The sequence below is a fragment of the Nothobranchius furzeri genome, chromosome 13, assembly GCF_043380555.1.
Source record: "Nothobranchius furzeri strain GRZ-AD chromosome 13, NfurGRZ-RIMD1, whole genome shotgun sequence".
Taxonomy (NCBI): domain Eukaryota; kingdom Metazoa; phylum Chordata; class Actinopteri; order Cyprinodontiformes; family Nothobranchiidae; genus Nothobranchius; species Nothobranchius furzeri.
In genome coordinates, this window is record NC_091753.1 from 37,462,177 (window position 1) to 37,489,919 (window position 27,743).

Genomic DNA, 27,743 nt, shown 5'->3' on the forward strand with positions numbered 1-27,743 from the left:
CGGGCTGTGCGACAGGACAGTTGGTGGCCTTGCAGTGAGAAGGTGACAGGTTCAAATCCAGGCTGCAGCTTTTCTCCATGGAATTTGCCTGCATGGGTTATCTCTCTGGGCAAACTGGCTTCTTCCCACAGACCAAAAACATGTTAGGTTGTGAGTTCACAAATGATTGTTTGTCTCTGTGTGTCCTAAATGCAAAATGGACTTTACATGTTTACATGCATTTTAAAAGTGTGAAACACTAATAAACCTTTTGTTTATCTTATTTCTGACCATAATTGGTCACTCTGAGTTTTTCCATTCAGGCTGAACATAAAATAGTCTCCTACAACTATCTCCTGCATTAGCTTCTGATAGAAAATAGACGGTAAAATTCTAGGAGTAGAAAGCCTGACGGATCTACGTCACACTGTCACGTAACTTTCATGGACTCACCCATCTTGACGCGTGGCGGGGAAGGCTGTTGTTGGTTTAACATCCAGGAATAAGTGGAGGACATCTCGGCTAGTAGAAGCTGCAACTCCACACAGAAAAGCTCTTCCAGGCTTTTGTTATCTGCGGAGATAAAGCATTATTGTTGCAAAGCAAACAGTGTCAGTGGTAGAGTCATGTTGCTGTTAGCCAATCCGAGGCGAGATGTCCAAAAATCAGGACCACCAGGGAAGGTGTGATCTTCATTCAAAAGTCCAACGTTGCAGCAATGTTACTATCAAGCTTAGCAGCATGAGAGGATGATTATTCTTGCCTCACCATGCCACCACGGTGCATTCAAAGGGCACCATGTGGCAGCCATATGGCAACCACCTCTCTCAATCAGAATGAAATTTCATTCCGATTGATATGTTTATATGAAGAATTTTTGATATGATAGGGCACGCATTCCAATTACGTGTGCCCATGTAAACGGAGCTAGTGAGCTTTCATTGTGATACCATAAATTTGCACAATATCTGTTACGTAGACTGAGTTGTCTTTAGTGATGTGGACAAGACATTAATCTTGACTCAAATTAAATCCAAAATGTATAAGATGACATGCCAAATGTTGAATTTTTCTATTAAATACACTCAGTTGCGTGAGATAGTTTGCAATTGCACACACACAACTGAACACATGCACATACACAGGCAAAAACATTATCACCAACTCCTAAATGATGATAAAGTGGGTGATAAAGTTTGATTACATTACACAGAGACATATCTACATAATCACATAATGCCAGGACCAATCAGAGCAACAGACAAAGTGACGCATTCATTCCTTTGGAAATCAGACAGTCTGGCGTATACCACTGAAGAATAAAACAGATCACGAAGAAGCAAATGCATCTCTTCTCGGAATAAATGACACGAGTATCTCTAAATGATCATATCTCAAAGAAAAGGCCATGTCTTATTTGTACAAAACTGATGCCGAACCTGTGAGCCGACACCATCTTTGTAATTTTGTCTATTGCAGCTCTGGTACACAGAAAAAAAGAAAGAAAACGATATTTTATTTAGTGCCTCTCAAGATAAAAATCACAAGAACAAAACATTTCTAAAATTAAATTCTTTTAAGTCATTTAAAAATATGGTTAAAATGACAAAAACAATAATAATAAAAAATTGTGAATAAAAATATAAAGAAAGGGAAAGAGAAAATGGATTTGAAGGAGGGAAATCAGTGAATCCCGGCAAAGGCAGAATCGGTAGAAAGAGCAGATTAAGGAGAGGATGGTGATGAAGGTCACACAAAAGCCAGCCAATAATCTGTCACCTCTGATCTTTAGCCTGGTGCGCTGCACAACCAGAGCACTGTGGTGCACAAACGTAGAGCACTGTGATTGGCAACACACAAACCTGTTTGGGCCAGTGGTTGAGCTGCTGAGGCTACAGGGGAGCGTGGCTAGACCGACCTGCAGAGAAAGATCTAGTTGCTTTTGCAAGTTTGTCTTGATTTCTAGGACAGCATTTATAATTATGTTAGCGATGTAAGGTGAAAACTGTTTTGTTTCACTGTGAAACTTTGCACAGTCTTAAATTCTGTGAAGCCAACAGGGACCTTTGGTAAACACCATCTCATGAGAAATGTAGATAGAGGCTCCACTATTGGGTTTTTAAAGAGTAAGTCACCCCCTACCAGAGTCCTATTCCACTCCCACTTCCTGTTTGAAAAATGCAACAAATACTGTTACCTGGCACACTGAGAGGGTGGAGCCGCTAACAAACACACACACACACACAGGCTCACAAAGACATTGGGACATCATTAATGTACCAGCTAACGTCATAGTGTACCTCTTGGCCAATAGCAATGGCAGATTTCAATTCAAGTGCAGTGCAGAGTATTTTACCTGAAGATGGTGCAACACTGACAGTTTTAGGCAGATTTTTTTTTATTTTAACTAAGATGCACTAAAGTGCCAAATTGTCTACAGCATGATTAAACTCATTTATGTATTTATCAGCAAAAAAAGTTGATTTGAGGGTGACTTGCTCTTTAAGGGGTAACGTTGGGTTCTCTGAGTTGGGGTGAAGCTAAATGTTGTTGTGAGCCGGGGTGAGTACTCGCTCTCACAAACTATCTCTGAGTATGTTCACGGGCGAGGGAGCGGCAGCTGCACCACATCGGATGATTAGCGGGTTGAGGGAGCGGCAGCTGCATCGCATCAGCTGATTCAGCGGGTCTACTACTAAAGGAGGATGTGAACACAGCTCGACACAGGATGATTACTACGACTTGGTAGTGCCTGGCCCTCGCTCTAGCGCTCTAGGTTTCTCATGATTAATCTCAGTGTATTTTTGGCTCTTGTTTGTTTTTGGAACTTGTGTAATCTTTGTATTTTGGGGCTCACCCACCTCAGGCTCTTCGCTCATCTGGAATTACTCACTCGAACTCCATAGGACTCCTGGACTCCGCATTCAGCCACGTTCATCATCATCCTCCTCCTCCCAGACCTTCCCGCTCACACCATCCTCCTCCCGACCGACCCGCTCTCACTCTCGAACCCTGCGCTCCCTTTCCAGCTCAGAGGATCTCCCTTCTGGATCATCCCCAGCTCTCTACCTCCCCTCATTCCCCAATCATCTCCCGTAAGTCCCCTCTCAGTATTCCTGCCTGGACTGTTTATCTCCTGGACTCACCTCTGGTTTGCTCTCCCTCAGACCCTGGTTCCCGTTTTCTCCCCCTGATCCGCTGGAATTCTCAGCGCGCCCTAAATTCACCTTAAATAATAAATTCTGTTTTACTTGCCTTCATTCTGTGTATGGAGTTGTGATTCTGCACGTCTTGGGTTAGACTCATCCCCCAAACCATGACAAATGTATTCTCTTTATGTTTTTGTGTTTTAGTGATGAAGAACAAACTGTACAAGCTTAAATCTTATCATCACCATTAGATGTGCATTTTGTCTTTGTATGTTTTCATCAATTCACTTCTGGTAATTAAAGAAACACCTTGGTCAAAGACAACTAGGCCTTGAAGGGACAGCATCCAACCCTAAATGTGGGGTTGCCTGTGGTCAGTCCACTAACTTAGATTAAGTTCAGAATCTCTTCTTCAAGTACTTGCTGTCAGGTTATTTTGTTCTAACTTGTAGAAAATATGTATATTTTAGTTTCACTTGACCTGTTTTGGCGCGGTCTTCATTAGAATTCTCGTAGATGTAGGGATGACATGTCCTTGTCAACTGTTTTTCCCTATGAACAATCGACCTTGCTCAATGGGATCTACCAGTTTTCACATAACTGGAATTCCCTCTTCAGTGAGCATCTGACGGAGGTGGGCGTGGCCAACCTGGAAGACTTGACATGTGGGCTGGGTTGGTCACACCCTGAGGAAAAAGCAGCTGATGAAGATGCGTCACACAACACCTGAGAAACTTCTGAGGAAAAACTGCAGTTGACTGTCCAAACATGCCAAGTTATGGTAAAAATTCTTTATTTGCTACATGCCTGAACAAAACAGCCCGGCAATATTTAACTTTGAAAATAGTTTACTTCACAGAGCCACCTGAGAAGTAGTTAGAAAAAGGAGGAAAATAGACTAAGCTCCAAGTTTCACATAAACACAACAATCCAAATAGAGCCAGTTAGGTTTCAGAAGCCAGGATTTCTGCGTTTTCACACCTACAGCCTCACATTACTGCCAGTATGAGATGCATTTTGATCTCAAACACTGTTTTTCTTCAAAATGGAAACCTTGGAACAATGCAAATTATATTTTTTATTACAACAAATTCTGTATTTTATTTTCTTGGCATCTCATGTTTATAGCATTTCATGTCCACCAAATTCGCCGATTCATTTTCAAATAGTTTAAGTTTTGTTACACAAATAAAATGTGGAAAATTAGCTTAAAACTTTATTTTTCATTCATCTTAACAACATTTGAACATAGTATAACTATAATTGTGGAAACTTTTTAAAAGATGAAATATGATCATAATGTGGGTGTCTCACAGCTCAGACCAAAAGCAACTACTGGACCACATGGTTGTCCGTCTCACCGATCTGCCGCACTTCCCTGGGTCCTCCGTTCATTACGCACTTGTGTATTTAGCAACAGAACACCACTGGTGTCAGGTTCTCCCCTCAATAACACCAGAGAAGGAGAAACAGACGGCTGCTACCACTTCAACTTTAGGACAAACTACCAGAGTCTCAAAAACACCATTTGAAGTCATGGACAACTAAAGATGTTTGGACCTAGAAAACGGTGACTGGTGTTTAGCACTATCTCGTTTCCTCCGGCAAGGCAGGTTTCCGGTTCCGCCAGAGGCATCTCAGGGAAGACACCCGAGGGGAGGGGTGGGTGTTGACTGTGTTTGCGTTAAAAGCCTAGCTTGTTCTGTAAATTCGCTATAGCAGTTTTGAATGTTTGTGCAAAATGAATTTCTAAATACTGAAGAAAAATTTTACCTCTAAACCCTATTGACTCTGAAGCTGATGAGAAATTCATCAACATCAAGTCAACATCTTGATTTCTTTGCTACGCCGATATCTACACGTTTCAAAAAGTACAATCAAACCATGTCCAACTGCACATTTAACCACATTCAGTATTTTTCCTAAACAAATCTGAACAATTGTCCAAACTGCAGCGTTTATTTTCCATGTAAACATTTCTAATGTGAATTCTGCCTATACGTATGTATTCTTATAAAAACACAAACAAGTTTCATTATTGTAATTATCTGCACACATGTTTAGACTTTAGCTAAGCTCATGAGTCATGTGTTGAATTTTTCAACTCTTGGTTTATTCTCCTTGCAGTTTTACATTTGTGAGTATCATGCTTTAATCTGAATGATGCAGCTTACCCTGGTGATTTAACAGACAAGGAAGAAGAAGAGGGCAAAGAAAAGTGATGGTAGCAGTCTGCTCCAGGAGGAAACGGCCACTTCACAGTGTCGGTTGGATCCGTAAGCATGCAGGCTGAGGGGAGGGAGGACTGGTTTCTTGATTGATGTGTGCTTATGGTGCATTCCTGGCCTTGCTTTGTGAACACTTCCACACATATTCAGGCAATGAATTAAAGCTGTGTCACCGCGTTGAAGCAACAACACAATCCAGTATGTTACAAAAGGGTTTGACGGTTAGGTGCGTTTGATTTTGTTTCCTCGCTGCTCCGAGCCTCAGACGAAGGATGACAATGTGTGGGTAAACAGCAGATCTAACAGCACAAGATGGCATTGGATTAAAGAGGCCAGAGGAAACTCAGAAGCATATCCATTTGGGAAATAAATCCATAGCTCATGGATTCATGTCACGCTGAATCCTCAATTGTTTTGCTTTGTTACAAAAAACGCAGACAGTTGTGTGTTTGGGCCTTGTTATGTGGATCACATCATGTACATCTTCATGTCACCATCAGTCATGATGAGAGCTGCTTCCACAGCTGTGGAACAAATGTGCTTTTTTCAGAATTGAAAGGAAATTTTTGCACATTCCAGTCTTTTTTTTCTAAACATGGAACTGTGACTTCAATGAGCAAGCCTCCAATTGAGGTTTCCACTCATGAGAAGTTCATCACTTTTGTGGTGGTTAAATCCGACTCTCTCTGCTCCAAACCTCAGGAATGCTGTGTTTGTTTTTTGGGTAAAAAAAAATGCAAAGTTAAACCCTGGAAAACAATTGAAAAATGCTTAAGGATCTTTGGTTGTCCAGATGTTGGTGATGAACATTTTAAATTCAGTATAGAGACGTTGTACGAGTCCCTTAGGAGAGCTGATCTGATTAGTGGGAATGTTGTCTGACCTGGCTTTCAATCTATTGTGTCTGAGGGCAGAAAAAACAGCATTTCAGCTCCTAATTGAATTTAATTTGAGGGAAATTACCAGAGACCTTTTAAATTAACTTGAAAAGACTAAATCAATTCAACAATGCCCATCACAGCAACCCAAACGCCTAAAGAAAGAGAATGTGATTTCCTAATTACATTACTGTAATATTTATAGTCTGAGTGTGAAAGTGTGACTAAACTCCTAAAGTTCTGCTATGGCTTTTGGTTTGGTGGTGCCAGCTCAAGAGAACCAGCGTTCCCCAACTGGCCCCTTTTGAAATTTTTCCAAAGGCACCCCCCCCCCCCCCCCCCCCCCCTACAGATCTTTTTTGTTTGTTTGTTTTGAATTGTTTCAGGGATTAGTAAATTACCACACTGGATCACATAACCTTACATTAAATGCATTTTTCACTTAACAGGGAAGTTGTCATCTGTTTTTACTCATACAAGCTTTTTTCTCAAAAACACTAAACGAGCATGGTGAGACATGCTTATTATTAACCTAGAGAGTGGGAGCGAGGCAGTTGTTTTACTTTTTAATCAGAAAATATAATTTCCTGTAGTTGTACAAAGGTGAGGAATAAACAGCTAAACATATTGCAATAGTCCAAAGATCCGATAAACTGTGGCCAGAACAGAACAGAGCACCAAACTGGTCACAATGGTGACTTAAAGTGTTCACCAGTGATCTATAATCAAGCACAATTAAATATATTAGCTAGTTTTGTATAAGTATATTCTCATCTGTGTCCTGCTGAAAAGTTCCCAGCACTTACACTCATAACACCTAATAGGTCCGAGGATGCAACGCCTCCCAAGGGCGGCTGTGATTTGATTGGTCAGTGCTTTTAAAACCCACCCTCATCTGACAGAATTGCGCATTGTCATTGGCCAGTTTGGCTGATCGTCATCGTGAGTTTCAGCGACTATTATCCAAGCTTGTCTCTGATTGGACGCCGGTGATTATCTACGTCACGTCGCTGCCAGCTGATCGGAGTGAGAAGCCGGTTTGAAGAGCGGAGTTGAACCGAAGGGAGAGAGACCGGGGAAGAACCTCGAGCTGTGCGCGAGGAGCACACACACACGGGGTGGGACCGGACAACCGGATGCACACGGTGGAGCGCTTTTACCGGTCCTTTTCTCAGGTTTTAAAGGCTAACGCCGGAGTGGGTCGCTACGCTAAAGCCGCTGTCTCATTCTACGTGAATTCTGCGTCACGTCGAAACCTCAGGGAGTGACACGAAACAGAATGACAGAGTTAAGGTGTGGCAGAGGATTTTGTAAGGTTCTGGGACTGAAATTGTTACAAAACCGAGTTTTTGAGGCTGGAAACTGGACGACACGTGTCGGGGCTTTTGAAATGTCGTTTCATAAAGGACTATTAGGCACCACGGGCCTAACAAATATGAATTAGACGTGTTTGTCCGCGTGCCTCATTACTTAACTCCCCCATCGTCTGTGGCTGTGATTAATGAGACTGCTGCGCAGTTTAGGAGTCGGATTTGGACCGCTTCACGGGTCGTTTTGGTTTGGTGTGACATAAAACGGACGTGGCAACTTTACGGTAGCCAGGTCCGCTTGAATGATTCAGTCAGACAGGGCGTGGGGCGAAAAGAATCAGCCCGGAGAGAGTCCTGTAAACTCCGTCAAAGCTGCGCAAAATGCGCAAATTCACGGCCCGGGAGCATCTTCGTGCGGTTTTGTGGAGCTTGTGGATTGATTTGAGCAGAAGTAAGTCATTTACGTTTGAGCAACTTTCTTTTAGCTTAGACAATGTTTAAAGGAATAGGTGGAGACTTTTGGTGTTTGAAAAAGGTTTAGTTGGAGGTTAAACATAATCCTGTATTTTCTCACTGCCCTAAATCGGGTGTGTCCTAACCTAAACGTCTGAGCAGAAGTGATTGGAAATTACACATTTTGTTGTTTAGTAATACATTAGTTCGTGTAGTTGATACCAGTCCTGTGTCTAATCACGATCAGCATTAATTCGTGAAGAGAGCTACGTGCATTCCTCGAGGCCCCACCCTTTGCAGAGCAACATGGATGTGAAGAGTTGCCGCCGCCTCCTCCTCCTCCTCACGCTCTCGGCCTCCGCCGTCTTTCATTTCCCCTTTTCAAGTTCTCCCCGCTCTCCCTCCCTCCTCTCCCACTATCTCCAGGTGCCTACAGCAGATCTTTCATATCCTGGCATGGTCTGCCTCCAGGAATCCACGCAGAGGTTTTTGATTGATTGATTGAAGGTAAGAATTTGGGTAAATGTGGACTTCTTGCTCATCTTTTCTCGATCCGCTTTGGTTTGAGTTGTAAAAACTTTGCACAATTAAATTTCTGCATGCGTTTTGTTTCTGGAAGTTCAGGAATTCTTAGAAATTCCACTGATCTTTTAACCTGTTGCAAGTCATGTGTGCTTCCATTTAACAGAAGAAAAGAGAAACCCTAGTCCACAGATTATGTAATTTTCAAAGCAGCCCTCCTACTCTGGTCTATGCAATCTTAGTTTAAAGATTTCTGCATTAAAGAAGGCAGTATGTTTAAAATATGTTTATTTAATAGATTCACAGCTCAGATTCCTGAAGGATCATAGTCACAGTTGAGCAGTGACTTCTCATTGTTGCATTTTGTTTTTATTCCCACACCTGTATCCCACCTGTTCCTGCTACACGCATGTCAAATCTGCTTTAATTCTTCAAAATCTTAAAAAATAAATAAATAAAAAAAATCTTCACTAGCCCCTTCTATTGGCCCACCCAGCTGAAACTATTATAACTAAGTGATAAATCATGATTTTGCTGAAAGGGCCACACATTGTCATTTTAGAACATGTCAAAATAATTCATAAGAAATTGCCACTTTGGGACGTGTCAAATAATCAAAGCCTCCCGTTTGAATAACCAGGCAGGTCCGGGAATAAATTTAACCTTCCTGTTTAACAGAACCTGCAAAATTCCCACCCACGCTTCCAGGAGGAAGTGTTTCTGAGCTTGTTCTACTTATAGATGTGTAAGAATGGAAACGGAACACTTACAGTGGTGCATTGTGGGAGTAGGAAGTTCTGGTTGAAAGTACAGTCTAGGTTTTCTGGTGTTGGACTAAACATACAGAATCCACTTAAGGGGGAGTTAACCAGATAAATACAACATATTCTGGTTGGTTTCTGACTTTCTTTGACACCTTGTTTGAATTTTTGCTTTGCCCGATTGCTTAATATCGTGCGTGTGTGTGTTTGTGTGTAAGCAGTTATTTGACACAGACGTTACCACCGTGCCACTGGGTTTGATTAATGCAGCCGTCCAGCAGTGACGTCCGTAGCGCCCCTCCTCACACAGAAAGGACATGTGAGAGAGGAAACGAGTGGATCTGATGCTCTATAAGCTCGGTCAAATGTCAAGTTAGACCATTTCTAACGGAATCCTCACACACGGCATATGTGTGGGTTTATTTTGTAAAAAAATATCTCCTTCTGATGGGCAAACACTATTTTCCATCTAAGTTTCTAGATTCTGAGCAGGTCAGGAGTGTTGCCGTTGATCAGCACCACTGAAAACTGAATCATGACTTCTGACCGGCTCATCAAGTGAGTTGGTGTAACCCAACAGGACCGAACACTGACGGGTGCTGAAGGTCAGTCGAAGACAGGATGATCTGCGATGGGAATGCAGTAGCTGCAGTGAGGTTGCGCAATTCAATGGCCACACCCAGACAGCCTCAGAAGGCCAAACTCGACTAGCTCCAACAAAAATTTTTCCACCAGCTCACTGGTGGGTTTCTTTGCATCCAACACCCTTGTTTACTTTTAATAAGCAAAGTGAAGAAATTAGGCATCAAAGGACGTTGTGTCTTGTCACCGTGGTAGTCATGATGCGGTATGTGCAGGATCTCATGGAGCGGCAGGTGTGCTTTATGCTTGCATGTGCACATTTTCACTAAACAAGAATGTGCGAATGAGAGTAGCACAGTGAAGTGTGACCTACAGAAGCAGGTGTAGGCCGGGTGCAGTGTTTCTGCCTGTAACTTCAACCTGCTCCCCTCCTAGAAGGAAGACACTTTGGCATTAGGAGCAGTCACTTTTCTGTGGTGATTGAGTTTTCACTGAGATGAAAACCAACCCACCCCCTTTAAACCCTCAAGACGACAGAAAGCCAAATAGTGTCATACTTTCAGCCGTCCTGAATCACCTCGACTTCTGCAGATCTTCGAATGGCATTCCAACTTTGTCCAAGTTTATGTTGCATTGTGTAGAGGCGAGCTTAACACAGCGGGATTTGCAGTGTTATTCCTTGATATTCCGATATCTTGCCTCTGATTGGCTATGAGCAATGCAACTCTACCACTGACTGTTTGCTCTGCAATGTTGATGATTTATCAGCACAAATAACAAGAGCCTGGAGGAGCCCTGCTGTGTGGTGGAGTTGCTAATGCTAACAGTTAGCTTTACTAGCAGAGACGCTGTCTCCTGGACGTTAAACCGACAACAGTCTTCCCCATCGTGAGTTCATGAATGTCAAGTGACAGTGTGACATAGGTCTGTCAGGCTTTTCAAATCCTAGTTTCCCCTTCTGTTTTCTATCAGAAGCTAGTGCAGGAGATGGAGGTAGGAGACCATTTTCATGTTCAGTCTACATGACTGGTAATCAGAAATAATTTAAAAAATGGTGTGTTTTGCACCTTTATTAAAATGGCACAACTACTGTTACGTTTGCACTCATGTGTGTAGAGCTAAATTAAAGCTGTATGAAAACCGTATAGGGGTGAGGTTGGGTTGTAATTAACCTGTGCAAGTCTGCGTGTTTTGAGCCTGAAGCATTATGGTAGCTCACAGCTTTGGGCTGGTCTCTGCAGGGCCTGCAGTGTGGAGCTGTGGGCCTCTCAGCAGACCGGCAGGAATGTGGACCATATGTAAGAGGCATCCCAGGAATGTAACTCTGCCTCGCTGAACTGACCAACCTAAAGACGCGGTGAGAGGGGAGCTGGTTAAGGAGGAAAAAATGAAGGTGGAGTGAGGAAGATGATATCAGTGGGGCAAGCGGTTCAGAAAGACAGAAATTGAAAGTTTGGTAGGACTGGAGCTTAAGGAAGAACATAGAAAGGTGGAGACGAGGTAGGAAGGTGTGGTGAGGTAAATGCATATGCACACTGTAAAAAATAAATGTCAGAAATGTCATTTATTCACAGTTGACTTTCCTTGAATTGCTTTTTGAGAATGCTTCTCAATATTTTATTGTGTAAAGAATTGTTGGTGTGACACCACATTGCATGTTGGCATGGTTCCCTTAAATTTTCATTTTTAAAATAAGGAAGTTTAGTAAAAAAATTCTACTTGAATAAATAAGTTGTATTTTTCTCATGTTTGCATCATTTTCTGTATTCATTACATTAAAAATCGTACTATTTGTCATTGGTATTTGGTAAAAGTTCAGTCGTTTATTTGCTTTTTGGATTTAACTGGATTTGGATTTTTTTAAGTCTGCACAAAATCATTGAATAAGTCAAGTGGCCAGACTGGCCCTTTTTACTTCACAGTTGCTTTAAACAATACATTTCAGCAACCAAAGGCAACTGGATACTAACACGGTCATATCTAATGTATTAAACACCTGGGCAGTGTCTACTGCTGAGGACGCACCATAGATGTGTATTCTAACACCGTCGCATCAAAAGCAAAAGGAGTAGAGCTGAGTTAATTCTTTGTGAGGTGTCGGGCCACACTGTTCTTCCAGCTCACTACCTCGGTCTTTATCTTGTCTCTGTTAGTTCAGCACTCGGTGTTCTCGGGCCATCTGGGTACAGCTGGGACCAGAAGAACGGGACATACGCTAACACAGATGCACATTGCATTCTTTGTTTTTTTTATTTATTTATTTATTTATTTTTGTAAATGTTTTTACTGCTCAAGTTAGAAACTTCAGATATCAAGCTGCTGCCCCGGATTCAGACCATAGCCCTTCGTGGTCTGCAGCTGGAGATGAGGACTTGGACATTTGGTAGACAAGGACAGCTCGTCTCTAAACAGGTGTCTGTGCCAAAAGTCAAAGGTAACAGACTAATTAGCCTTTAATATATTAAAGATGGTAAAATGGAGTTGTGATGCAGCGTTTAAGAGAAAACAAAGTTGCCAAACTAACATCTCGGTTATGAAAACATTGTCGTACTTCTGCTGTTTAAATCTAAAACACCCAGTTTTTATTGGGTGACCCGAGCAGCGCTACACACTTTTCTAATCGTTTAGTCTGGACTGGCTGTAGTGACTGAAACGAACCCTGTGAAGCTGTTGGTTTCATCTGTGTGGAAGAATTCCTTCTTTGTTTCTGATTAAGGGATGGTCGTTGTTGCTTCCTTAAGAGGGAGGCTACATAACGGCATGCAGGAAGCATGACCAGTGTTACGTTACTGGTGACGCATTATATCACGCCTGAGTGTGCAACTGAAACACTTGCCAACATTTTTTTAAAAGAAAGTTGCAAAACTGAGTACTGTAAATGGTTTTTAATGTTCCGTTTGACGTGCAGGAGGAAGTGGAGCTTATTTAGCACGTTCATTAGATAACGAACCAGGTGGCTCAAGCCAGACAGTTTCAGCAATTAATAAAATAGTTTATTTTATAATATAAATGCATTTTAAATATTTAACATGTTTGATCTTGCTGTGTTTCTTCTGTTTGGGAGGGTGAATGGACGATGCTGTGGAGATGTTCTGAATCTGTACCGTGCATGGGCAGCTGGCACTTATTCATTTGCCCAACAGGCATTTCCTGTCTTTCAGCAGGCTAACTAAACTGCTAGTTTCAGGGGGAGGGTGTTGCGTATACACAGAGAAAGAGGAAGAATGTATTCATGGGACCACAGAGGCATTAAACTGGAGCATGGGATGGGCACAAACGGATGCATAGGGAGAAACAATGTGGTCTTTGACCCTCTTCCCAGTGGTAGGAAGGGAGACGACGGCCGGAGGAACCACACAAATCTTTTCTTTATCTTAACCCTCTTTATCCAGTGTTCACACCACAGCTTCCACTCCTTTGTGTCTGTGTCTAAATGTTTTTGCTTCTCCATCCTCTCATTGGCTTTCTATCTCTTTTGGAGGGGCTGCTGTTTGGGGTTGATGTCCTTCACAGGAAGTTTGCATCAGACAAACATGCACATAATAGAGATGGTGTGGCATCACTGTCTCATCTGCATGTTTGGGACACCTGGATCAAGTTATCACTGAAGCAGAAATTCGTCCACCTACCCTTCCTTCACACACGCACACACCGTCTTACTGTAAATTTTCTCAGATGCTTCCTCTTTCCCACCTGTGGGCCTCCAACCAGCTGACATCACCATCTTTCTTTAGCAAATTGCGTCTCTGCCTTTGAAGGAAGTTGGAACGTTAGTGAGCCGTGCACTCCAGATGAAAGAAGGTTGCAACATTCTACTTTAGTGTGGGTAATGGCTGTGGCATAATTGCTGTCAGGTTGCTGTGGCTGCGTGTATTTTTGGAGCAAAAATGCCCTGTTGAGATGTAGCTGTGTGTTGGGGGTGGGGGGATGTTAGGGGGTCTGACTTGGATGCTGCACCCATCACGTCCACCTCCAGCCATGTTTCCTCCATGCCGACTAGAAGAGATCTCTCATGAACACATGAATGTTTTACAGGATTTGGGCCTGGCCTCTTATAAAATGGAGTGGGTCCATGTAAATGAGGAACATACTTGCACATGAACGTTCCTTAGTACCGGTTACAAATGACAAGATGTGTTTAATCTTTAGGTGTTCATAGGTTTGACCTGGTCAACATTCCTTAAGTTGTGGTTTGCTGACAAAACTTATTATTTCTGAACATAATCTGTCACTCTTGGAGTTTTTCATGCAGGCTGAACATGAAAGTGGTCTCCTACACCTATCTACTGGGGTGTTTCTTAATGTCATGACCGCAGCTCCCGCGGCAGTCTCATGACACATGAGGTAGTTATTTTATGAGGTATATTTTATACTTAAGTTTCATTATAAATGTATAACAAGCCTTTTGCTTTTTAAATTGTGTATATATTTGTCAAATTAAATGATGTGAGTACCCGCTAGCCACCAAAGCTGCAGCTACTAAGCATAGATGACTGCCTTGGATCTAAAAATATATATATTATAGATGTCAGCCAGATGGTTACGATAAGTTAACTAACATTTAAACTGGAAATTTGCCCCCAAAGTATCTGCTGCTGGCTCCTGATCCGCCATCCTTTTGAAAAATACTTTGGATTAGAAAAGGCTGACAGATCTATGTCCCACTGTCACTTAACATCCATTTACTCACCCATCTTGACTCGTGACGCGGAAGGCTGTTGTTGTTTTAGCGTCCAGGAAACGGCAGAGAATGTTTCTGCTAGTAGAAGCTAACCATTAGCATTAGCAACTCCACCACACAGCAGAACTCCTCCAGGCCTGTAACTGAATCTGTGGTAGTCATGTTGCTGTTATCTAATCAAAGGCGAGATATCCAAATATCAGGGAAATTCGAGTCCTGAGCCTACAGTCTGAAGCAACTTTCTGCTCTCTGTGCTGATACAGGTGCTTCTGGGTGTTGAGTGTTCCACACCTTTAACTGTAGTAAAACTCATCAGTGAACTCATATTTTCTGCACACATTTAACCAACCGCCTTAAACTTTTCACATATTTCCACTAACTGTTTTTTTACTTTCAGCTGGACTGAGTTGAGATTGCAGGAGTAGAACTGGTAACAAGGTACTAGAGTGTGCATACATATGCACCAGGACTCCTGTTAAGTGTGTGTGCTTGTGTGCACACACACCTCACTGTGATTTATACCTTTCTTCCCGGTGAAGCTACAGCTAATGCAGGTGTTTTAATGGGACATTTATTCACAGGAAGTGTGTTGTGGCCTTGAGAAAAGGCAGGTGAGGTGTGTAAATGTGTACACGTGTAGCGCATCAGGTTTGCTGTGCAAAAGTGTGTCTGGTAATCGCAAGCTTTAAAGTTGGATTTCATGACACTCTGGTGGAGAGCTGCAGCCTGGGACCTTCTACTTCCACTTTCCCTGCTGTGGAGTGAGCAATGCTGCTGGCCTTGGAGTTGGCTGAAATGTCAGTTGTAGTATCGGTACACTTTGTTTACATATTTAGACATTAAAATAAGCATATAAGGATCTTTTTAATTTGATTATTCTGTTTTTCACATTGCTAATATATATTTGAGTAGAATATGCGCTTGGAGACACAGGGATGGACTGTGGCCATTTAATTTAGATATGTTACTGGATCAGGTATTGGTATTACTGATCTACTCCTAGAGTAACTGACTCCTGGGAACACAAAATAGACAGTCTCACAACATGTCAGTTAACTTTATGCAATTGTTTATTTACTTTGTTTAGAAATATGAAATGGCTTTCTTGGTCTGATTCACAGAGAATCTCTTTGAGATGTTGTAGCCAAGTCATTCCTTGCAGAACCATGTAGAATGTGTTGTTGTTGGCTTTTTTTCAGATTTAATCCAGTCACAATGGTTATTGCTCTTTAAACAGTGTAGAAACAGCAAAGCTACCACAAGGGCCCGTTTAAAGGCCTCACACTGATTTCTAACAAGTTGGGTTGCCCACCTACAGAATCTTCAGATCAGCTTCTGTTGGTACGCTGAAGTCTGTTTGCATTCTTTATAACACTAACTCATCCCCTGTAGTTTGTGCACTACAAAAAGACAAACCTACAAGACTTGTTGTTTTTTAACCTTATAGACTGCGTGTGCGTGTGTGTGTGTGTGTGTTGCTCAGGCTAGCTGTGATTGTCCTGGGAATTGTCAGCTCCATGTAGTAAATCAGTCCTCTGGTACACTGTGTTCTCCTCTCTGGGATGGCCTCCGTGTACGGGTTGTGTGCATACTTAACATAACATGAGCTGAGCAAGAACATAGCACAGAAATAATAAGGGGGTGAAAAATGACAGCTCTCTTTCGTAATAGAGTGCTTGTTTTTTGTTGTTTGCCAAAAGGTGTCACACCTCAGGTTGATATCATAATTCAGAAAAAGATTTTTCTTTGTGCGTTAATCTGAACTGACAAATTGCTGGATTTTAGTGTTATGCCAGAGGGACACTGATCTCCTGTGTCATATTAAGGTTATTACATGGTCACCACTCTTTGTGCTCACGGTGGTGACCATCTGTGACCTTGGCACCACTTTCTGCTCATTTTTCACTTGTACATCTGTATAGTAGTTTACACAAATGGTCTATATTTTTTGTTGTTTCTATTACATTTTTCAAAAACACCTTAAAGAGACGATGTGTAGTTTTTACCATTAAGCTCTGGGAATATCCATTAAAATGTTTAAAGTGAATTAAAGGATGTCCAATTGTTAAAAATATTGGCGGCTTCATAACATAACTATAAAAATGGAGTCTTAAAATACATGGGAGTGGGTCTAAGTCTCTGGGTGATGTCATATTAGACGCTATGTTGCCTTCTACGGGAGCCTGTGAGGACAAAACAAATTTACTGACTTATAACAAGCGGTTATAAAACTTTCGCCATTCACAAATGTTTTACACATTTACCTCTTTGCTCGTTGCAAGGGACAAAGAGTGAGTCGCTGGAGGTTGAACAATCTGACAGTGCTCATTCAAAAATTACGCTTCCAGGGATTTTTACCCTAATGGCCATCCGTTGGTAAGGTCTTACTTGAACAGTAAAATACGACCTGCTTGCAATGATTTAGGTATGGACTGGCAGGGAAAATACACACCTTCACAACCAACACGTGTGTTGTGTATGGAAATCAAATTCACACAATTTATTCCCATTGCAATAAATGGGTGAAAATAATATCCTTTACTCATTTGTTTTGATATGTTAAATGTTTAACTTTTGCAGCCTGTTTTGAAGAAAGGACACTCTTCTTTCTTTGGTGTTTGATAAATAACCAGCTAACAGGCTAGCAAACTTGCTGGCTTGTGAATACTTAAGAAATAATCTTAAAGCCGACTGGGCTCACTGATGATGATCCAGTCCATTCAGAATTATTTCTCCAACTTGTCTCGGTGGAAGAGGACCATGTGGTCACGTTGTGTGTGTTTGCAGCTTGGAGCTCTCCAGCTCTGCTCGGAACTGTGTGGGGTTCGTTGAGTTTCTAGGGGTTGCTGGGTTCACTGCGTTGCTGAGAGCTAGCTTGCCTAAAGTCCTGTCCTTGAACTGAAAGAATATGCTGCTAGGGAAAGGCTTTTCAGACAGACTGGCTGAAATAGTTGAAGCTGGGCCAGCTGAATGGGAGCCAGTCAAGACGAATCCTGGACAACTCACAAGTATTACACAGTGGCCAGCTGAGAGGGGACGTAGCACATCAGAAAAGGGGGGCTTTCAAGTCACTTTTAATCTGGCATAAGAACACTTAGGGTTTCAAAACCTCAAGATATTTCAACATTACTAATCTGAAGATCTTTGTGCCTCTGGCTTAAAAGGCATTTATGCAGATGCATGCTTTAAGTTATTTTTCCCGTGGTGAAATGAGAAAATATTTGACGTGTTTGTGAACGAGTCACACACCCAAGGGAGTGGAAGTGTCTAAACTGCAAAGAAAACTATAACATTCAACCCTTTATGATGGCTGTAAACCGAACTTCCCCAAAGGACGAGAGCTGTTTTCGATCAGGAGGCTGAGAGCCGAGGCCAGCCTAACTAAGCTAACAAATACTCTCGTCTTCAACTATAGCAAAAGCCAATAGAGACTTTAACGGTAAGCTGGCATTCGCCACGTAGGCCCTTTCATGCTGCTACTCTTCTTCCTTTAGACCTAGATGCTCATTTCAATCAAGATGTTCTCAAATATGGACAAAGTTTTTATCTTGAGTATCTTTTTCTCCCTCCTCACCTTTCTCCCTAAAGAGTGCTGTGAGCACAGCGAAGGCGGAAGCAGTCTGTGGGTCCTTCTGTGCCAAGCAGCAGCCACCACGGCCAAAAGCTGAAGCCAACACCGAAGCGCTTTAAGACGGAGCGTGTAACCGTTGCTAGATGCTGCCTCCGTCTGACAAGAATCCAACTAAAATATTTCCCAATGTTTGTCTTTAAACAGTCAAACTTATGTGCTCAACTTCTTGATTTTTGTTGTTCATAATGTGATTCAGAATTTTTTTTTTATTTGATTGGCAGGTCTGTTGGCTTCTTCTGCCACAGCAAGCTTTAAGAGTTTTAATCACTTCCAGTTACGTCCCAGAAGACCTGCACCCATGTTACCTGTATTAATGTTTATAACCTGCAGTGAATCGATCCGCTCGCTGGCTGACCTACAGCAGTTCTTCACTGGCAAGCTTTATGTCCTCATACACCTGCTAAAGCTGCCAGCTGAAGAACTGTTGTAGTCGGCTATTTCCTGCCCAGGACCTCAACAAGGATGATGATGATGATGATGGAATAAAGTCCTCCCATCCCCGGCTGAGCAGGAGAACCCATGTCACTTATGCAGCACGTTCATGTGTTCACATTCACACCATGGCACCTGCTGTATCATGTAACAACAGAATTGCATCATGGGAGTTGTCCGTCAATCCGGCTTAGTTTTAATGCTTCCAGTGCTGCTCAGGTGTTTCCGTTTAATGATGTGTTTTTGTGATGTTGCACAATGCTGGCAGAGTTGTACGTTTCACCTGGTTTGCATCATGCTGTAGTTGCATTAAGGTGTTTTTATTTCCTCCTAATTTTGGGTATGTTTTTTAATTTAATGGTAAAATGCGGGGAAACAGAATGTTGGTTCATGTTTTTGTGATTTAGCTTTTTGAGTTTAAATGGTTCTTTTTAAGGATGTTTACTTTAGAAGAGCTGGTGTGACTTAAATGATCTAAAGCTATTCCTTTCATAAAGTCATTAAAATAGCTCTTGTGTCTTTCATTAGCTGTTTTAATCCTAATGAAGAATTTGCTTTTATTTGTTTCAGACACTGTGAACCCATTGCTATTAATTTAAGGACCAAGAACAGAGGACTGAAGGATGCGGTCATCGGTGTTTCTGGCTCATTAAAATGTGTTTCGTGCCAAGCAGCGCACACATAAAGGGAAAGAGACGTCTTGCCTGTGACCTTCAGCAGCTATAAACTGAACTTCAAGAGGCAGGGCAGTGCCCAGAGCAGGATGTGAGAGCAAACATGTCTCTTTAAAAGCTGCCAGCCAGCATCGAACAGAGGGAAGGAATGTTTTGAGTTCTTAACAAAACCAGATGCTCCGGCTTATACTTTCCCTTGCACATGTGCTCCATGCTGCCTTGTCTGTTCGGCTCATATTCATCACCACAGTTGGAACTAAGAACTGGACAGACTTAAGTTCTCAGCTGCAGATGCACGTTGTTCTCTATCAGCTCTTAGCTTGGTGAATGTGGCCCAATCTCTTTATCCTCCTGTCTGCTCCTTTTTACCTACACATCCTTATATTGGCAGACCTTTCCCTCATCCCCTTCCACCCCCACAATCCTCATTTACTTCAGCGGCAGACTTGCTCACACACAAGGACACCGACGCAGGATTATTCCCGTCTGTCTCCTGTACATCCTCTTTAGGTAGCACTGCCAGTATCCTGCATTCATGCGTCATAACGCTGCGTACGAGGGCCACGTCTTGTCCTCGTGTGGGTTTGTTTCAAGGCGATAGCTCTGATGTCTGAGCCGCTCTTGGGGAGTTGCTCTGAGTGCATTTAGAGATGGCAGAATAAAGGTTGCATGAGGAAGACGAGCAGCAGCAAGATGGATCAAGAAGGAACAGGTTGACTATATTTCTGAAAGCGTACGAGTTTGAGCAGTGCTGATGGCGGCTTGCCAGAAGCTTTCAGGCTTTCCATGTTTTGAGTTCAAAGATTGATTTGTGTTTTTTTTTTCATAGCATTTTTATACTTTTTATTCAAAATAAACTATTTTCTGAACTTTTGTTGGGACTTTCATGACTAGTCTGTGACACTACTGTGATATTACAATGCAACAAAACATGTCCAGTTAAAGCAGATCAGGGTCTAACCCTCGTGATGGCTACAGCTTAGTGGTACAACAGAAAGTCAACTCTGGTTCTCTGGTGTGTGTGTGGGGGGTTATGGGAGATGAATGGAGTAGGGATTAAATTACTGGTCATGAAAATAAAGAGAAATTTAGAAGACACGAATCAAAGTAAATAAACAGGTCTTCAGTATGAGTTGTCATGGTGGCTGACCCAGGTAAGAAGTTATAAAACGGAAAATCCTGAGTTGAATCTCAAGTTACCACCAGAAGTCACTGATCCTGCTTTGTACTGAATGGGGAGCATCAGCTCACTGATATCAGACCTACAATCTAAAACCACAATGGTGTCATCAGTCTTTGGGGATGCTGCGTAGTGACAAATACTAAGAAATTATGAAATAGACCAATTCCTGGAGTTACTTTGATTTTAGTGATGATGATACCAGTTAATTATAATGAACCCATTACATATCAATTAAGTCTTTATACTTGTTTTAGAGACCTAAATCACCTGTATTTGCTCATTTGTTGGTAAATGGTGTAGTGCCTTATGGTTCTACAACCCCCCGAGGTGCTTCAGAACACACCCATTCACACACTGGTGGGGATGAGCTACAATGTAGCCACAGCTGCGCTGGGGTGTACTGACAGAGGCAAAGCCTTTCGAACACTGGCGATGCCGGTCCCTCTGACTACCACCAGAAGGCAAGGCAGGTTAAGCGCAGCATTCTCTGGTGGGAGCCGGGATTGAACCTGCAACCTTCTGATTACTAGACAACGCGCTCTACCTCCTGAGCTACTGCTGTTTTAGGATTTTTCTATTTTGTGGTAGGTTCATATTTTTACATTAAAATATCTCACCAGGAGCTTGTGAGTCTTCTACAATTACAGTATGAAAACAATTGGAGGGAAACAAAAATTGTGTAGCTCTAGCCTGGTGCACCATCCTATGTATGTGAATATATAGTACGGCGCGTCCCATGGACAGATCATGGCCATCTTTGTTGTTTCGCTCCGTCGAATCATCCTGCCCACCAAACCAACAGAGTGCTGTGATTGGACTACCAAACTGATCAAGCTGGGATTGGCAAGACACAAACTTCTCAGGCCAATGATGGAGCTGCAGGGGCTCGTACAGCGCTTGGCTGGACCGACATGCAGAGCAAAATCCTTTCTGTCTAGATTTCTAGACTTAGTGTAGCTTTGGATTTTACCAGTTTGAGAATTCATACCTGCATGTGTTTTGAATGAGTTTGTACCTCTGCCATGGTTTACCTTTGCATTTTTCATCTTTTTGATTCAGTTATATTTGTATCTGCCTCTGCCCAACCAAAACAGTTACGTTGGCTAATAAGTTTTAATTGTTCATTTAGGAATTGACCCCACATATCTCACAAGTTCTGTGTTTTATAAGCATAACTAATTAGAAAATCTAAGAACTGTGAAATGAAATTGAAACTGATGGTTTAAGATTTTTTTAAACAACATTGTAAGAAATTTCCATGAAATTTTTGGGAGATCTGAGCTGTTTTGGTGTCAGCTGTTTGCAGATCTCATCGGTCCTGTTGGCCATAAATTCTTCTCCAGAGGACATTCAGGAAAAAGTCTGGTAAGACTGTAAATATGACTTTTTAACAGAAACTCACTTCTAAATGACTGAAAAATCCTTTAACTAAACATCACAACTAGACTACAAACTGATTCTGCACAGATGCATCAGCACTGTCGCAAAGCTGTGCCTGATGTCCATAATTTATGTAACCCGAGCCATTTTGCACACCCCCATTGCAGATGTTAAATATATGTGCTACATACAGGGATTGAAGCAGGGCATGCATGCAGTGCAGAAAAATGAAAATAAGTACTAGACTGTGGGATGGGCTATGTTGAATGTGAAATACCTGATCCTGTGTAGGACCCTCTTCATGCGTGGATGCATGCTTATGGTGCAAAGTGTGTATAGTTTTGTAAACTGCCAAGTATGGAGTAATGGTATAATATGGTGGGGGCATGAATTGACTACCACCAAATAAAGCACAACAGTGCTCCATTAGACTGAACTACTTATGGACTTAACAGATTTCCAGTTGGTGATATACAATAAACCCAAAGGACGGGACATAAATCATAATCTACTTAGGGTATGAACTCTCTTAGCAGTTGGAGCAAGCCTTTACACAAGCAGTTCAGTGTGTGTGTGTGTGTGTGTGTGTGTGTGTGTGTGTATGTGTGTGTGTGTGGTGGTGAAGCCCCGGCTCTGAGAGTAGTTCTCAGTCTGCACATAAAACTTCACATGATCAGATCCTGATACTCAACAAATCTCAAACCTAGCTTCATTTAGTGGCACTCAGTCATAGCTAACTAGGTTTGGGGTTATTTCATCTCTACAGATCAGAAACATATTTTCATTCTGCCATATTTACTGTCATTAATCACACCCGCTGCTACGTTGACAAAGTCTGTAGTTTCTCTTTTTTGAATTAAATCTCTTGAGGAAATTTTTCATGTATCAGCCTTTTAATCAACATCAGGCAATCATTTGCTTTGGGTTTGTTTACACACAAACAGCTCAGTGGGATCTGTTTGGTTTCTGAACCCATCTAACTGAGTTTAATAAGCTATAACAGGATTTGGGGAAAACTGGACTAATGGTAGAATCCAAAAAGGGATCCCTATTTATGTTGACCCCCAAAAAGTCAACGATTTAGCTTCAAGCCTGAAATCCAGCCGTCTTCAAAGTGTGAAAAAAGTCTAATTTGCTCAATTTCTGCCAAAAGTAACTTTCCCATTTGTAGTGAAACCAAAATCTGCCTTGTGACAGAGGAAACACGGAGACCGTTTCGTGTCCCCTCTGCACTTTGGAATATGCTTTCCATGTCACATCCTTGCACAGCGTGTACAGACCTCAGCCGCTGACTTTGACCCCTTGCTGTTAGTAGATTAACTTCAGTTCATCTGGCTCTTGCAGAGAAGGTCACAGAAACTTCCTCTAATCTTTTCCAGCACTTAAATCTAACTCTTTCCTCTATCTGCTGTAGAGATAACGTCCCTTCCAGCACTTATTTAAAATCTAATCTGCATTCTTTATTGTTCCTTTCCTGATGGTTCTTTCAGGTTAATGGATGGTGGAGTGACCGGTGAGGGGTTTTAAAAGACTTAAATAATAAATAAACCCAGAAAGAAAAGCCCTAGTGGCAAAAGTGTATAAATCACTGGTTTGTGTGTACATGTTTTTTTTTATTTTTCTCATTTATTTTTTGTTGTGTCTGCCATGAATCCCTTGTTCACCTTTAACGTCAAAGCACGGAGAGAATCCAAGGCCAGGTCTGAGGAGGTTTACAAACCTTTCCTAAATTCTTCCCTGTGGGTGAAATCATGTGAAAGCTGCTTAGGCAGATTATCCCTGCCTCGACGGCAGCTGGCAGCGAGATCCTTGGGAGTGCACCTGACTCAATAGCCTGCTCGTGGTGACGCAAGCGCAGCCTGCGGTGCAGCGTGCTTCCACAATCCCCCCATGACCTTTCACCTGGAGCTGGAGGAGTGAGTCTTGTTGCCAAAAGCATGCAGGAACCGAATCAATGTGATCTGATGAGACACCATTTAGACATTTTTAATGTCTTGAAACAGCAAACTGGTTTGATTTTAGCAATAAATTACCTGATTTTTGAGGAATTGCACTAGGAATTTTTTTCAATTTGCTTTAAGTAAAAGGATTTACATCATAACTAATCAACTTTTCCAGACATCTAGATGGTCGCCACATCTTACCTTTACCAACACCGAATGTCTATCAGTCCATTTAACATGAACTTAGCTACAATTTGTGTTATTCACCGATCTCACATGACTTTTTCAAGATTTGAACACAATGGTAATGTCTCCATCATGTCAAATCATGCTTTTCAGTCATTATGTGCAATTTTCCACCATAGCTTTTAGTATCTTGGAATATTAAAACACTATCAATCAACTATACTTTTATTTTATCAGAGCTTTCTGTCCCAAGATAGAAAAAATAGACAGATGTATCTGCAGCAGCTGTAAAAGTGCCAAAACGGAGAGGTAGAAAAATAACTGACTCACTCCAGGTGGGCCTGAAGGAGAGGAAAAAGGTGTGTAGATGAATATGTTTATTCATTTTCGGTTTGTTTAGAAATAGCATTGTTTTAACCTTCAAAATGTATGCTTGTAAACACTTTTGCGTGTCATCTTTCTGTGTTTTGTGACACTCAGAATATGCTGAAATGTAAGTTCAGAACATTTTGCCCTTTAGCTATAATGTGTGCAACAAAAACTGGACTTCTTTGCACTCTTATAAGATTTAGCCGCCTTATGCAATTTTCATTAATACCGTAAATCCTCTAATACAGGCCTGGGCCTTTATTAACTCAAGCACATCCTGGTTTGGATCTTTATTGGAAGGAGGCCATAATTAGAGGCAGGCCTAAATTTCAATTAGAGCTAAAAAAGCTACCAAAAGAATGGAAAAAAATATGAGATTTTGTGTCTATTTGAACCTATAAAACACTAGGTTCATTTATTGCAAATGTACATTTAACATTGTACGTACGTATGCATATAGAACATTTACAACGAAAACCGTCATTTCAGGCTAAACCCCAGTATAGTAGCAAACATGCCAGTAGTGCATTGTAAACACTTGGTGATAATTAGGTTATTTATTCACAACAAAAGGCAACAGACACCTTACCGCTCCAAAGTTTAATTGTTTGTGTCTCGTTTGGTTTGAAGTAAAAAAGAAATTCCTCCAACGGTTTAATCCTCATCCTCCGCAGTTCCACGTTACAACACTGAGCCAACTGCTAAAAACATCAGCACTCTACACACTATTTGCGGTGAGGACACGTGAAAACAGTATCAAACTGTTTACCTGCTGTTTTTGTAGCTGCATTTCTGAGCTGTTCAATAAAACGCCATAAAAAACCTCTAGTAAAACTTACCTGTGATGAAGTGATCAGTGCCAACTGTAGCATTTTCTGTTTCGTTTCTGCTCATCTTGCAGATGGAGATTATGATCCACTATTCCATCTTCGTTCAGTAAGTTTCAGTAAGTCCTTTGTGGCGCACTACTTTCAGGACATGAAAAAACATGGAATTTGGGCATTTTTACACCCATTCAACAAAGTAAATAAATGCTGGGCACACCGGAGGTGTGGGAAGTCAAGTGGTCACACAGCACGTGCCGCGCCGCTGAGCGCTTCTTGGAAAGTCGCGTGATAGTCACAACATCACGCGGGACTTGAGAACAGGAAGCGGGAAGTGACTATTGTTTATACGTGATCAGACTTGCTGTCGTGTTTTTTGGGACTCTAATTCATTAACAGTGGGTAAGTATGTTATTTATAAAGTTATTTTAAGGTCAATAGCAGTGAAGCAGCTGGGATGAGAATCAGCTCCTCTAAATCTGAGACCATGGTCTTGAGTTGGAAAAGGGTAGAATGCCTGCTCAGGTCAGGGATGAGGTCCTGCCCCAAGTGGAGGATTTTAAGTATCTCTGGGTCTTGTTCACGAGTGAGGGAAAGATGGAGTGTTAGATTGACAGGCGGATTGGTGCTGCATCTGCAGTGATGCGGGCGTTGTACCGGTCTGTCGTGGTGAAGAGAGAGCTGAGCCAGATGGCAAAGCTCTCAATTTACCGGTCGATCTACGTTCCTACCCTCACCTATGGTCACGAGCTTTGGGTAGTGACCGAAAGAACGAGATCGCGGATACAAGCGGCCGAAATGAGTTTTCTCTGCAGGGTGGCTGGGCTCTCCCTTAGAGACAGGATTAAAAGCTCGGTCATCCGGGAGGGGCTCAGAGTAGACCCGCTGCTCCTCCACATCAAGAGGAGCCAGTTGAGGTGGCTTGGGCATCTGGTAAGGATAACTCCTGAATGCCTCCCTGGTGAGGTTTTCTGGGCGCATCCAACCCAGAGAAGGCCTAAAGGAAGACCCAGGACACGTTGGAGCGACTATGTCTCACGACTGGTCAGGGAACACCTTAGGATTCCCCCAGAGTAGCTGGTCCAAGTGGCTAGGGAGAAGGAGGTCTGGCCCCCTGGATAAGTAGCCAAAAATGGATGGATTGAGGGATAGTACTTTAATGTTATCAAAACTGCGACTGGGTATGTGCCGGCGGGTAGTTTTGTGCCGTAAAGCCGGCCAGTATTGGAGAACAGCCTTTATTTACCCCCACTGACAACAAGACCGGATAATGTAGGAGATCCAGCCGGTAAGGCCAATATTAGAAGATTTACGGTAGGGGATCAGTCAAAATAAAGTTTGATCAAAAATGGCTTCTCACAAATGAACCCTTCATTTCAGCCTCTTTGCCACAATTTACAAAAAATAATTTAATATGATGTATTTGTGAACAATATAGTTCCTAAAAATTGTTAAGTCTTTTCTTTCATTTCATCAAATAAAATGAACCACAACAATTAATTTGTCTGTGTTTAAGGTGGAACAATTTATCAGCTTTTATTAATGACTGATCGAGCAAAACACAAACTGTCAGTCAAATGAAAAAAACAAATCCATTTTAACGTGTTGAATATTGAATCAACCAGTTTTGACACAGGGTGTTAGAAACAAAAGGCTGAGTCTAAAACTTCATTCCTTTTAAAGCTCAGTCAGGCACTAATGATGAATATTAAAGCTGTGACTCAATCAGGGATTGAGAGATTATAGAGCCAACAGAACCAAACTCAGAACTTATCCTGTCTCTGCTTGAGATGTGTTTAACACACTGCAGCTGATTCTTGGCTGGCTCTAGGCTCCTAAAATAGATGTCAGTTCCAGATAGGTGGGCCGTGAGGAGAAGGAGAGAAGAAGTGGCAAAGAATGATAGTGTGGGATGTGGATGGTATTACAAAATATGAAAAGAACAGTATTATACATCTACAGTCAGCTAGCTTCAGCTGATTCAGCGTGTGTGTGCATGTGTGTGTATATGTGTACCTGGTTTTCCTATATTTTTAGACCTTCTCAAGAATACTCACCGAATGAGGACCTAAGCATGTTAGCGGTAGGAAACCCAATGTCCTAATATGGATATTAAGACAAACTTGTGGTGTGTGCGCACGGGTGTGTGTGTCTGTTGTGACGTCAGTGACGGTGTGCTTGTCAGCTCGGAGCTCTTCGGTGAAAGCTCATTACGTAATTCTTCGGAAAGTCTGACCCAAGTGCAGCAACCAGACAATCTTGTTACATGTGAACTGTGAGCAGACACACACAAATAGACTGAAAATGTTCAAATAGGGAAATGTCTCTGTGTGTGATGCAGAACAATAAAAAGCAGTAAAGTTCACAAACCCAGAGTGCCACTCAAGTGTGTTCTCCTTACATCTAAGGTTCTGTCTGAGTGTGTACACTGAGGTGGGCCAGGGGGGAGCGGAGACTTACCCAGCTGAGTTATAAATAACAGGACGGCCTGCACCTTAAGGCGGTTTTGTCTGGGAGCAGGGCGCTCAGAGTTCATTGTAACCTGACAACTTAATCCCATGTAAGACACAGAAGGATG

At 42.0% G+C, this 27,743-nt stretch overlaps 2 long non-coding RNA genes across 2 annotated transcripts; both read left to right on the forward strand.

Annotated features, from left to right (window-relative positions):
- Positions 1-1,985: 1,985 nt before the first annotated feature.
- LOC139062576 (uncharacterized) lies at positions 1,986-4,334 on the forward strand. Its single transcript, XR_011516137.1, has 3 exons — positions 1,986-2,755; positions 2,846-3,074; positions 3,147-4,334. It is a non-coding gene; the product is annotated as an uncharacterized lncRNA (long non-coding RNA).
- Positions 4,335-7,132: 2,798 nt separating this feature from the next.
- On the forward strand, positions 7,133-20,153 carry LOC107380401 (uncharacterized). Its single transcript, XR_001572323.3, has 2 exons — positions 7,133-8,504; positions 19,177-20,153. It is a non-coding gene; the product is annotated as an uncharacterized lncRNA (long non-coding RNA).
- The last annotated feature ends 7,590 nt before the right edge of the window (positions 20,154-27,743 follow it).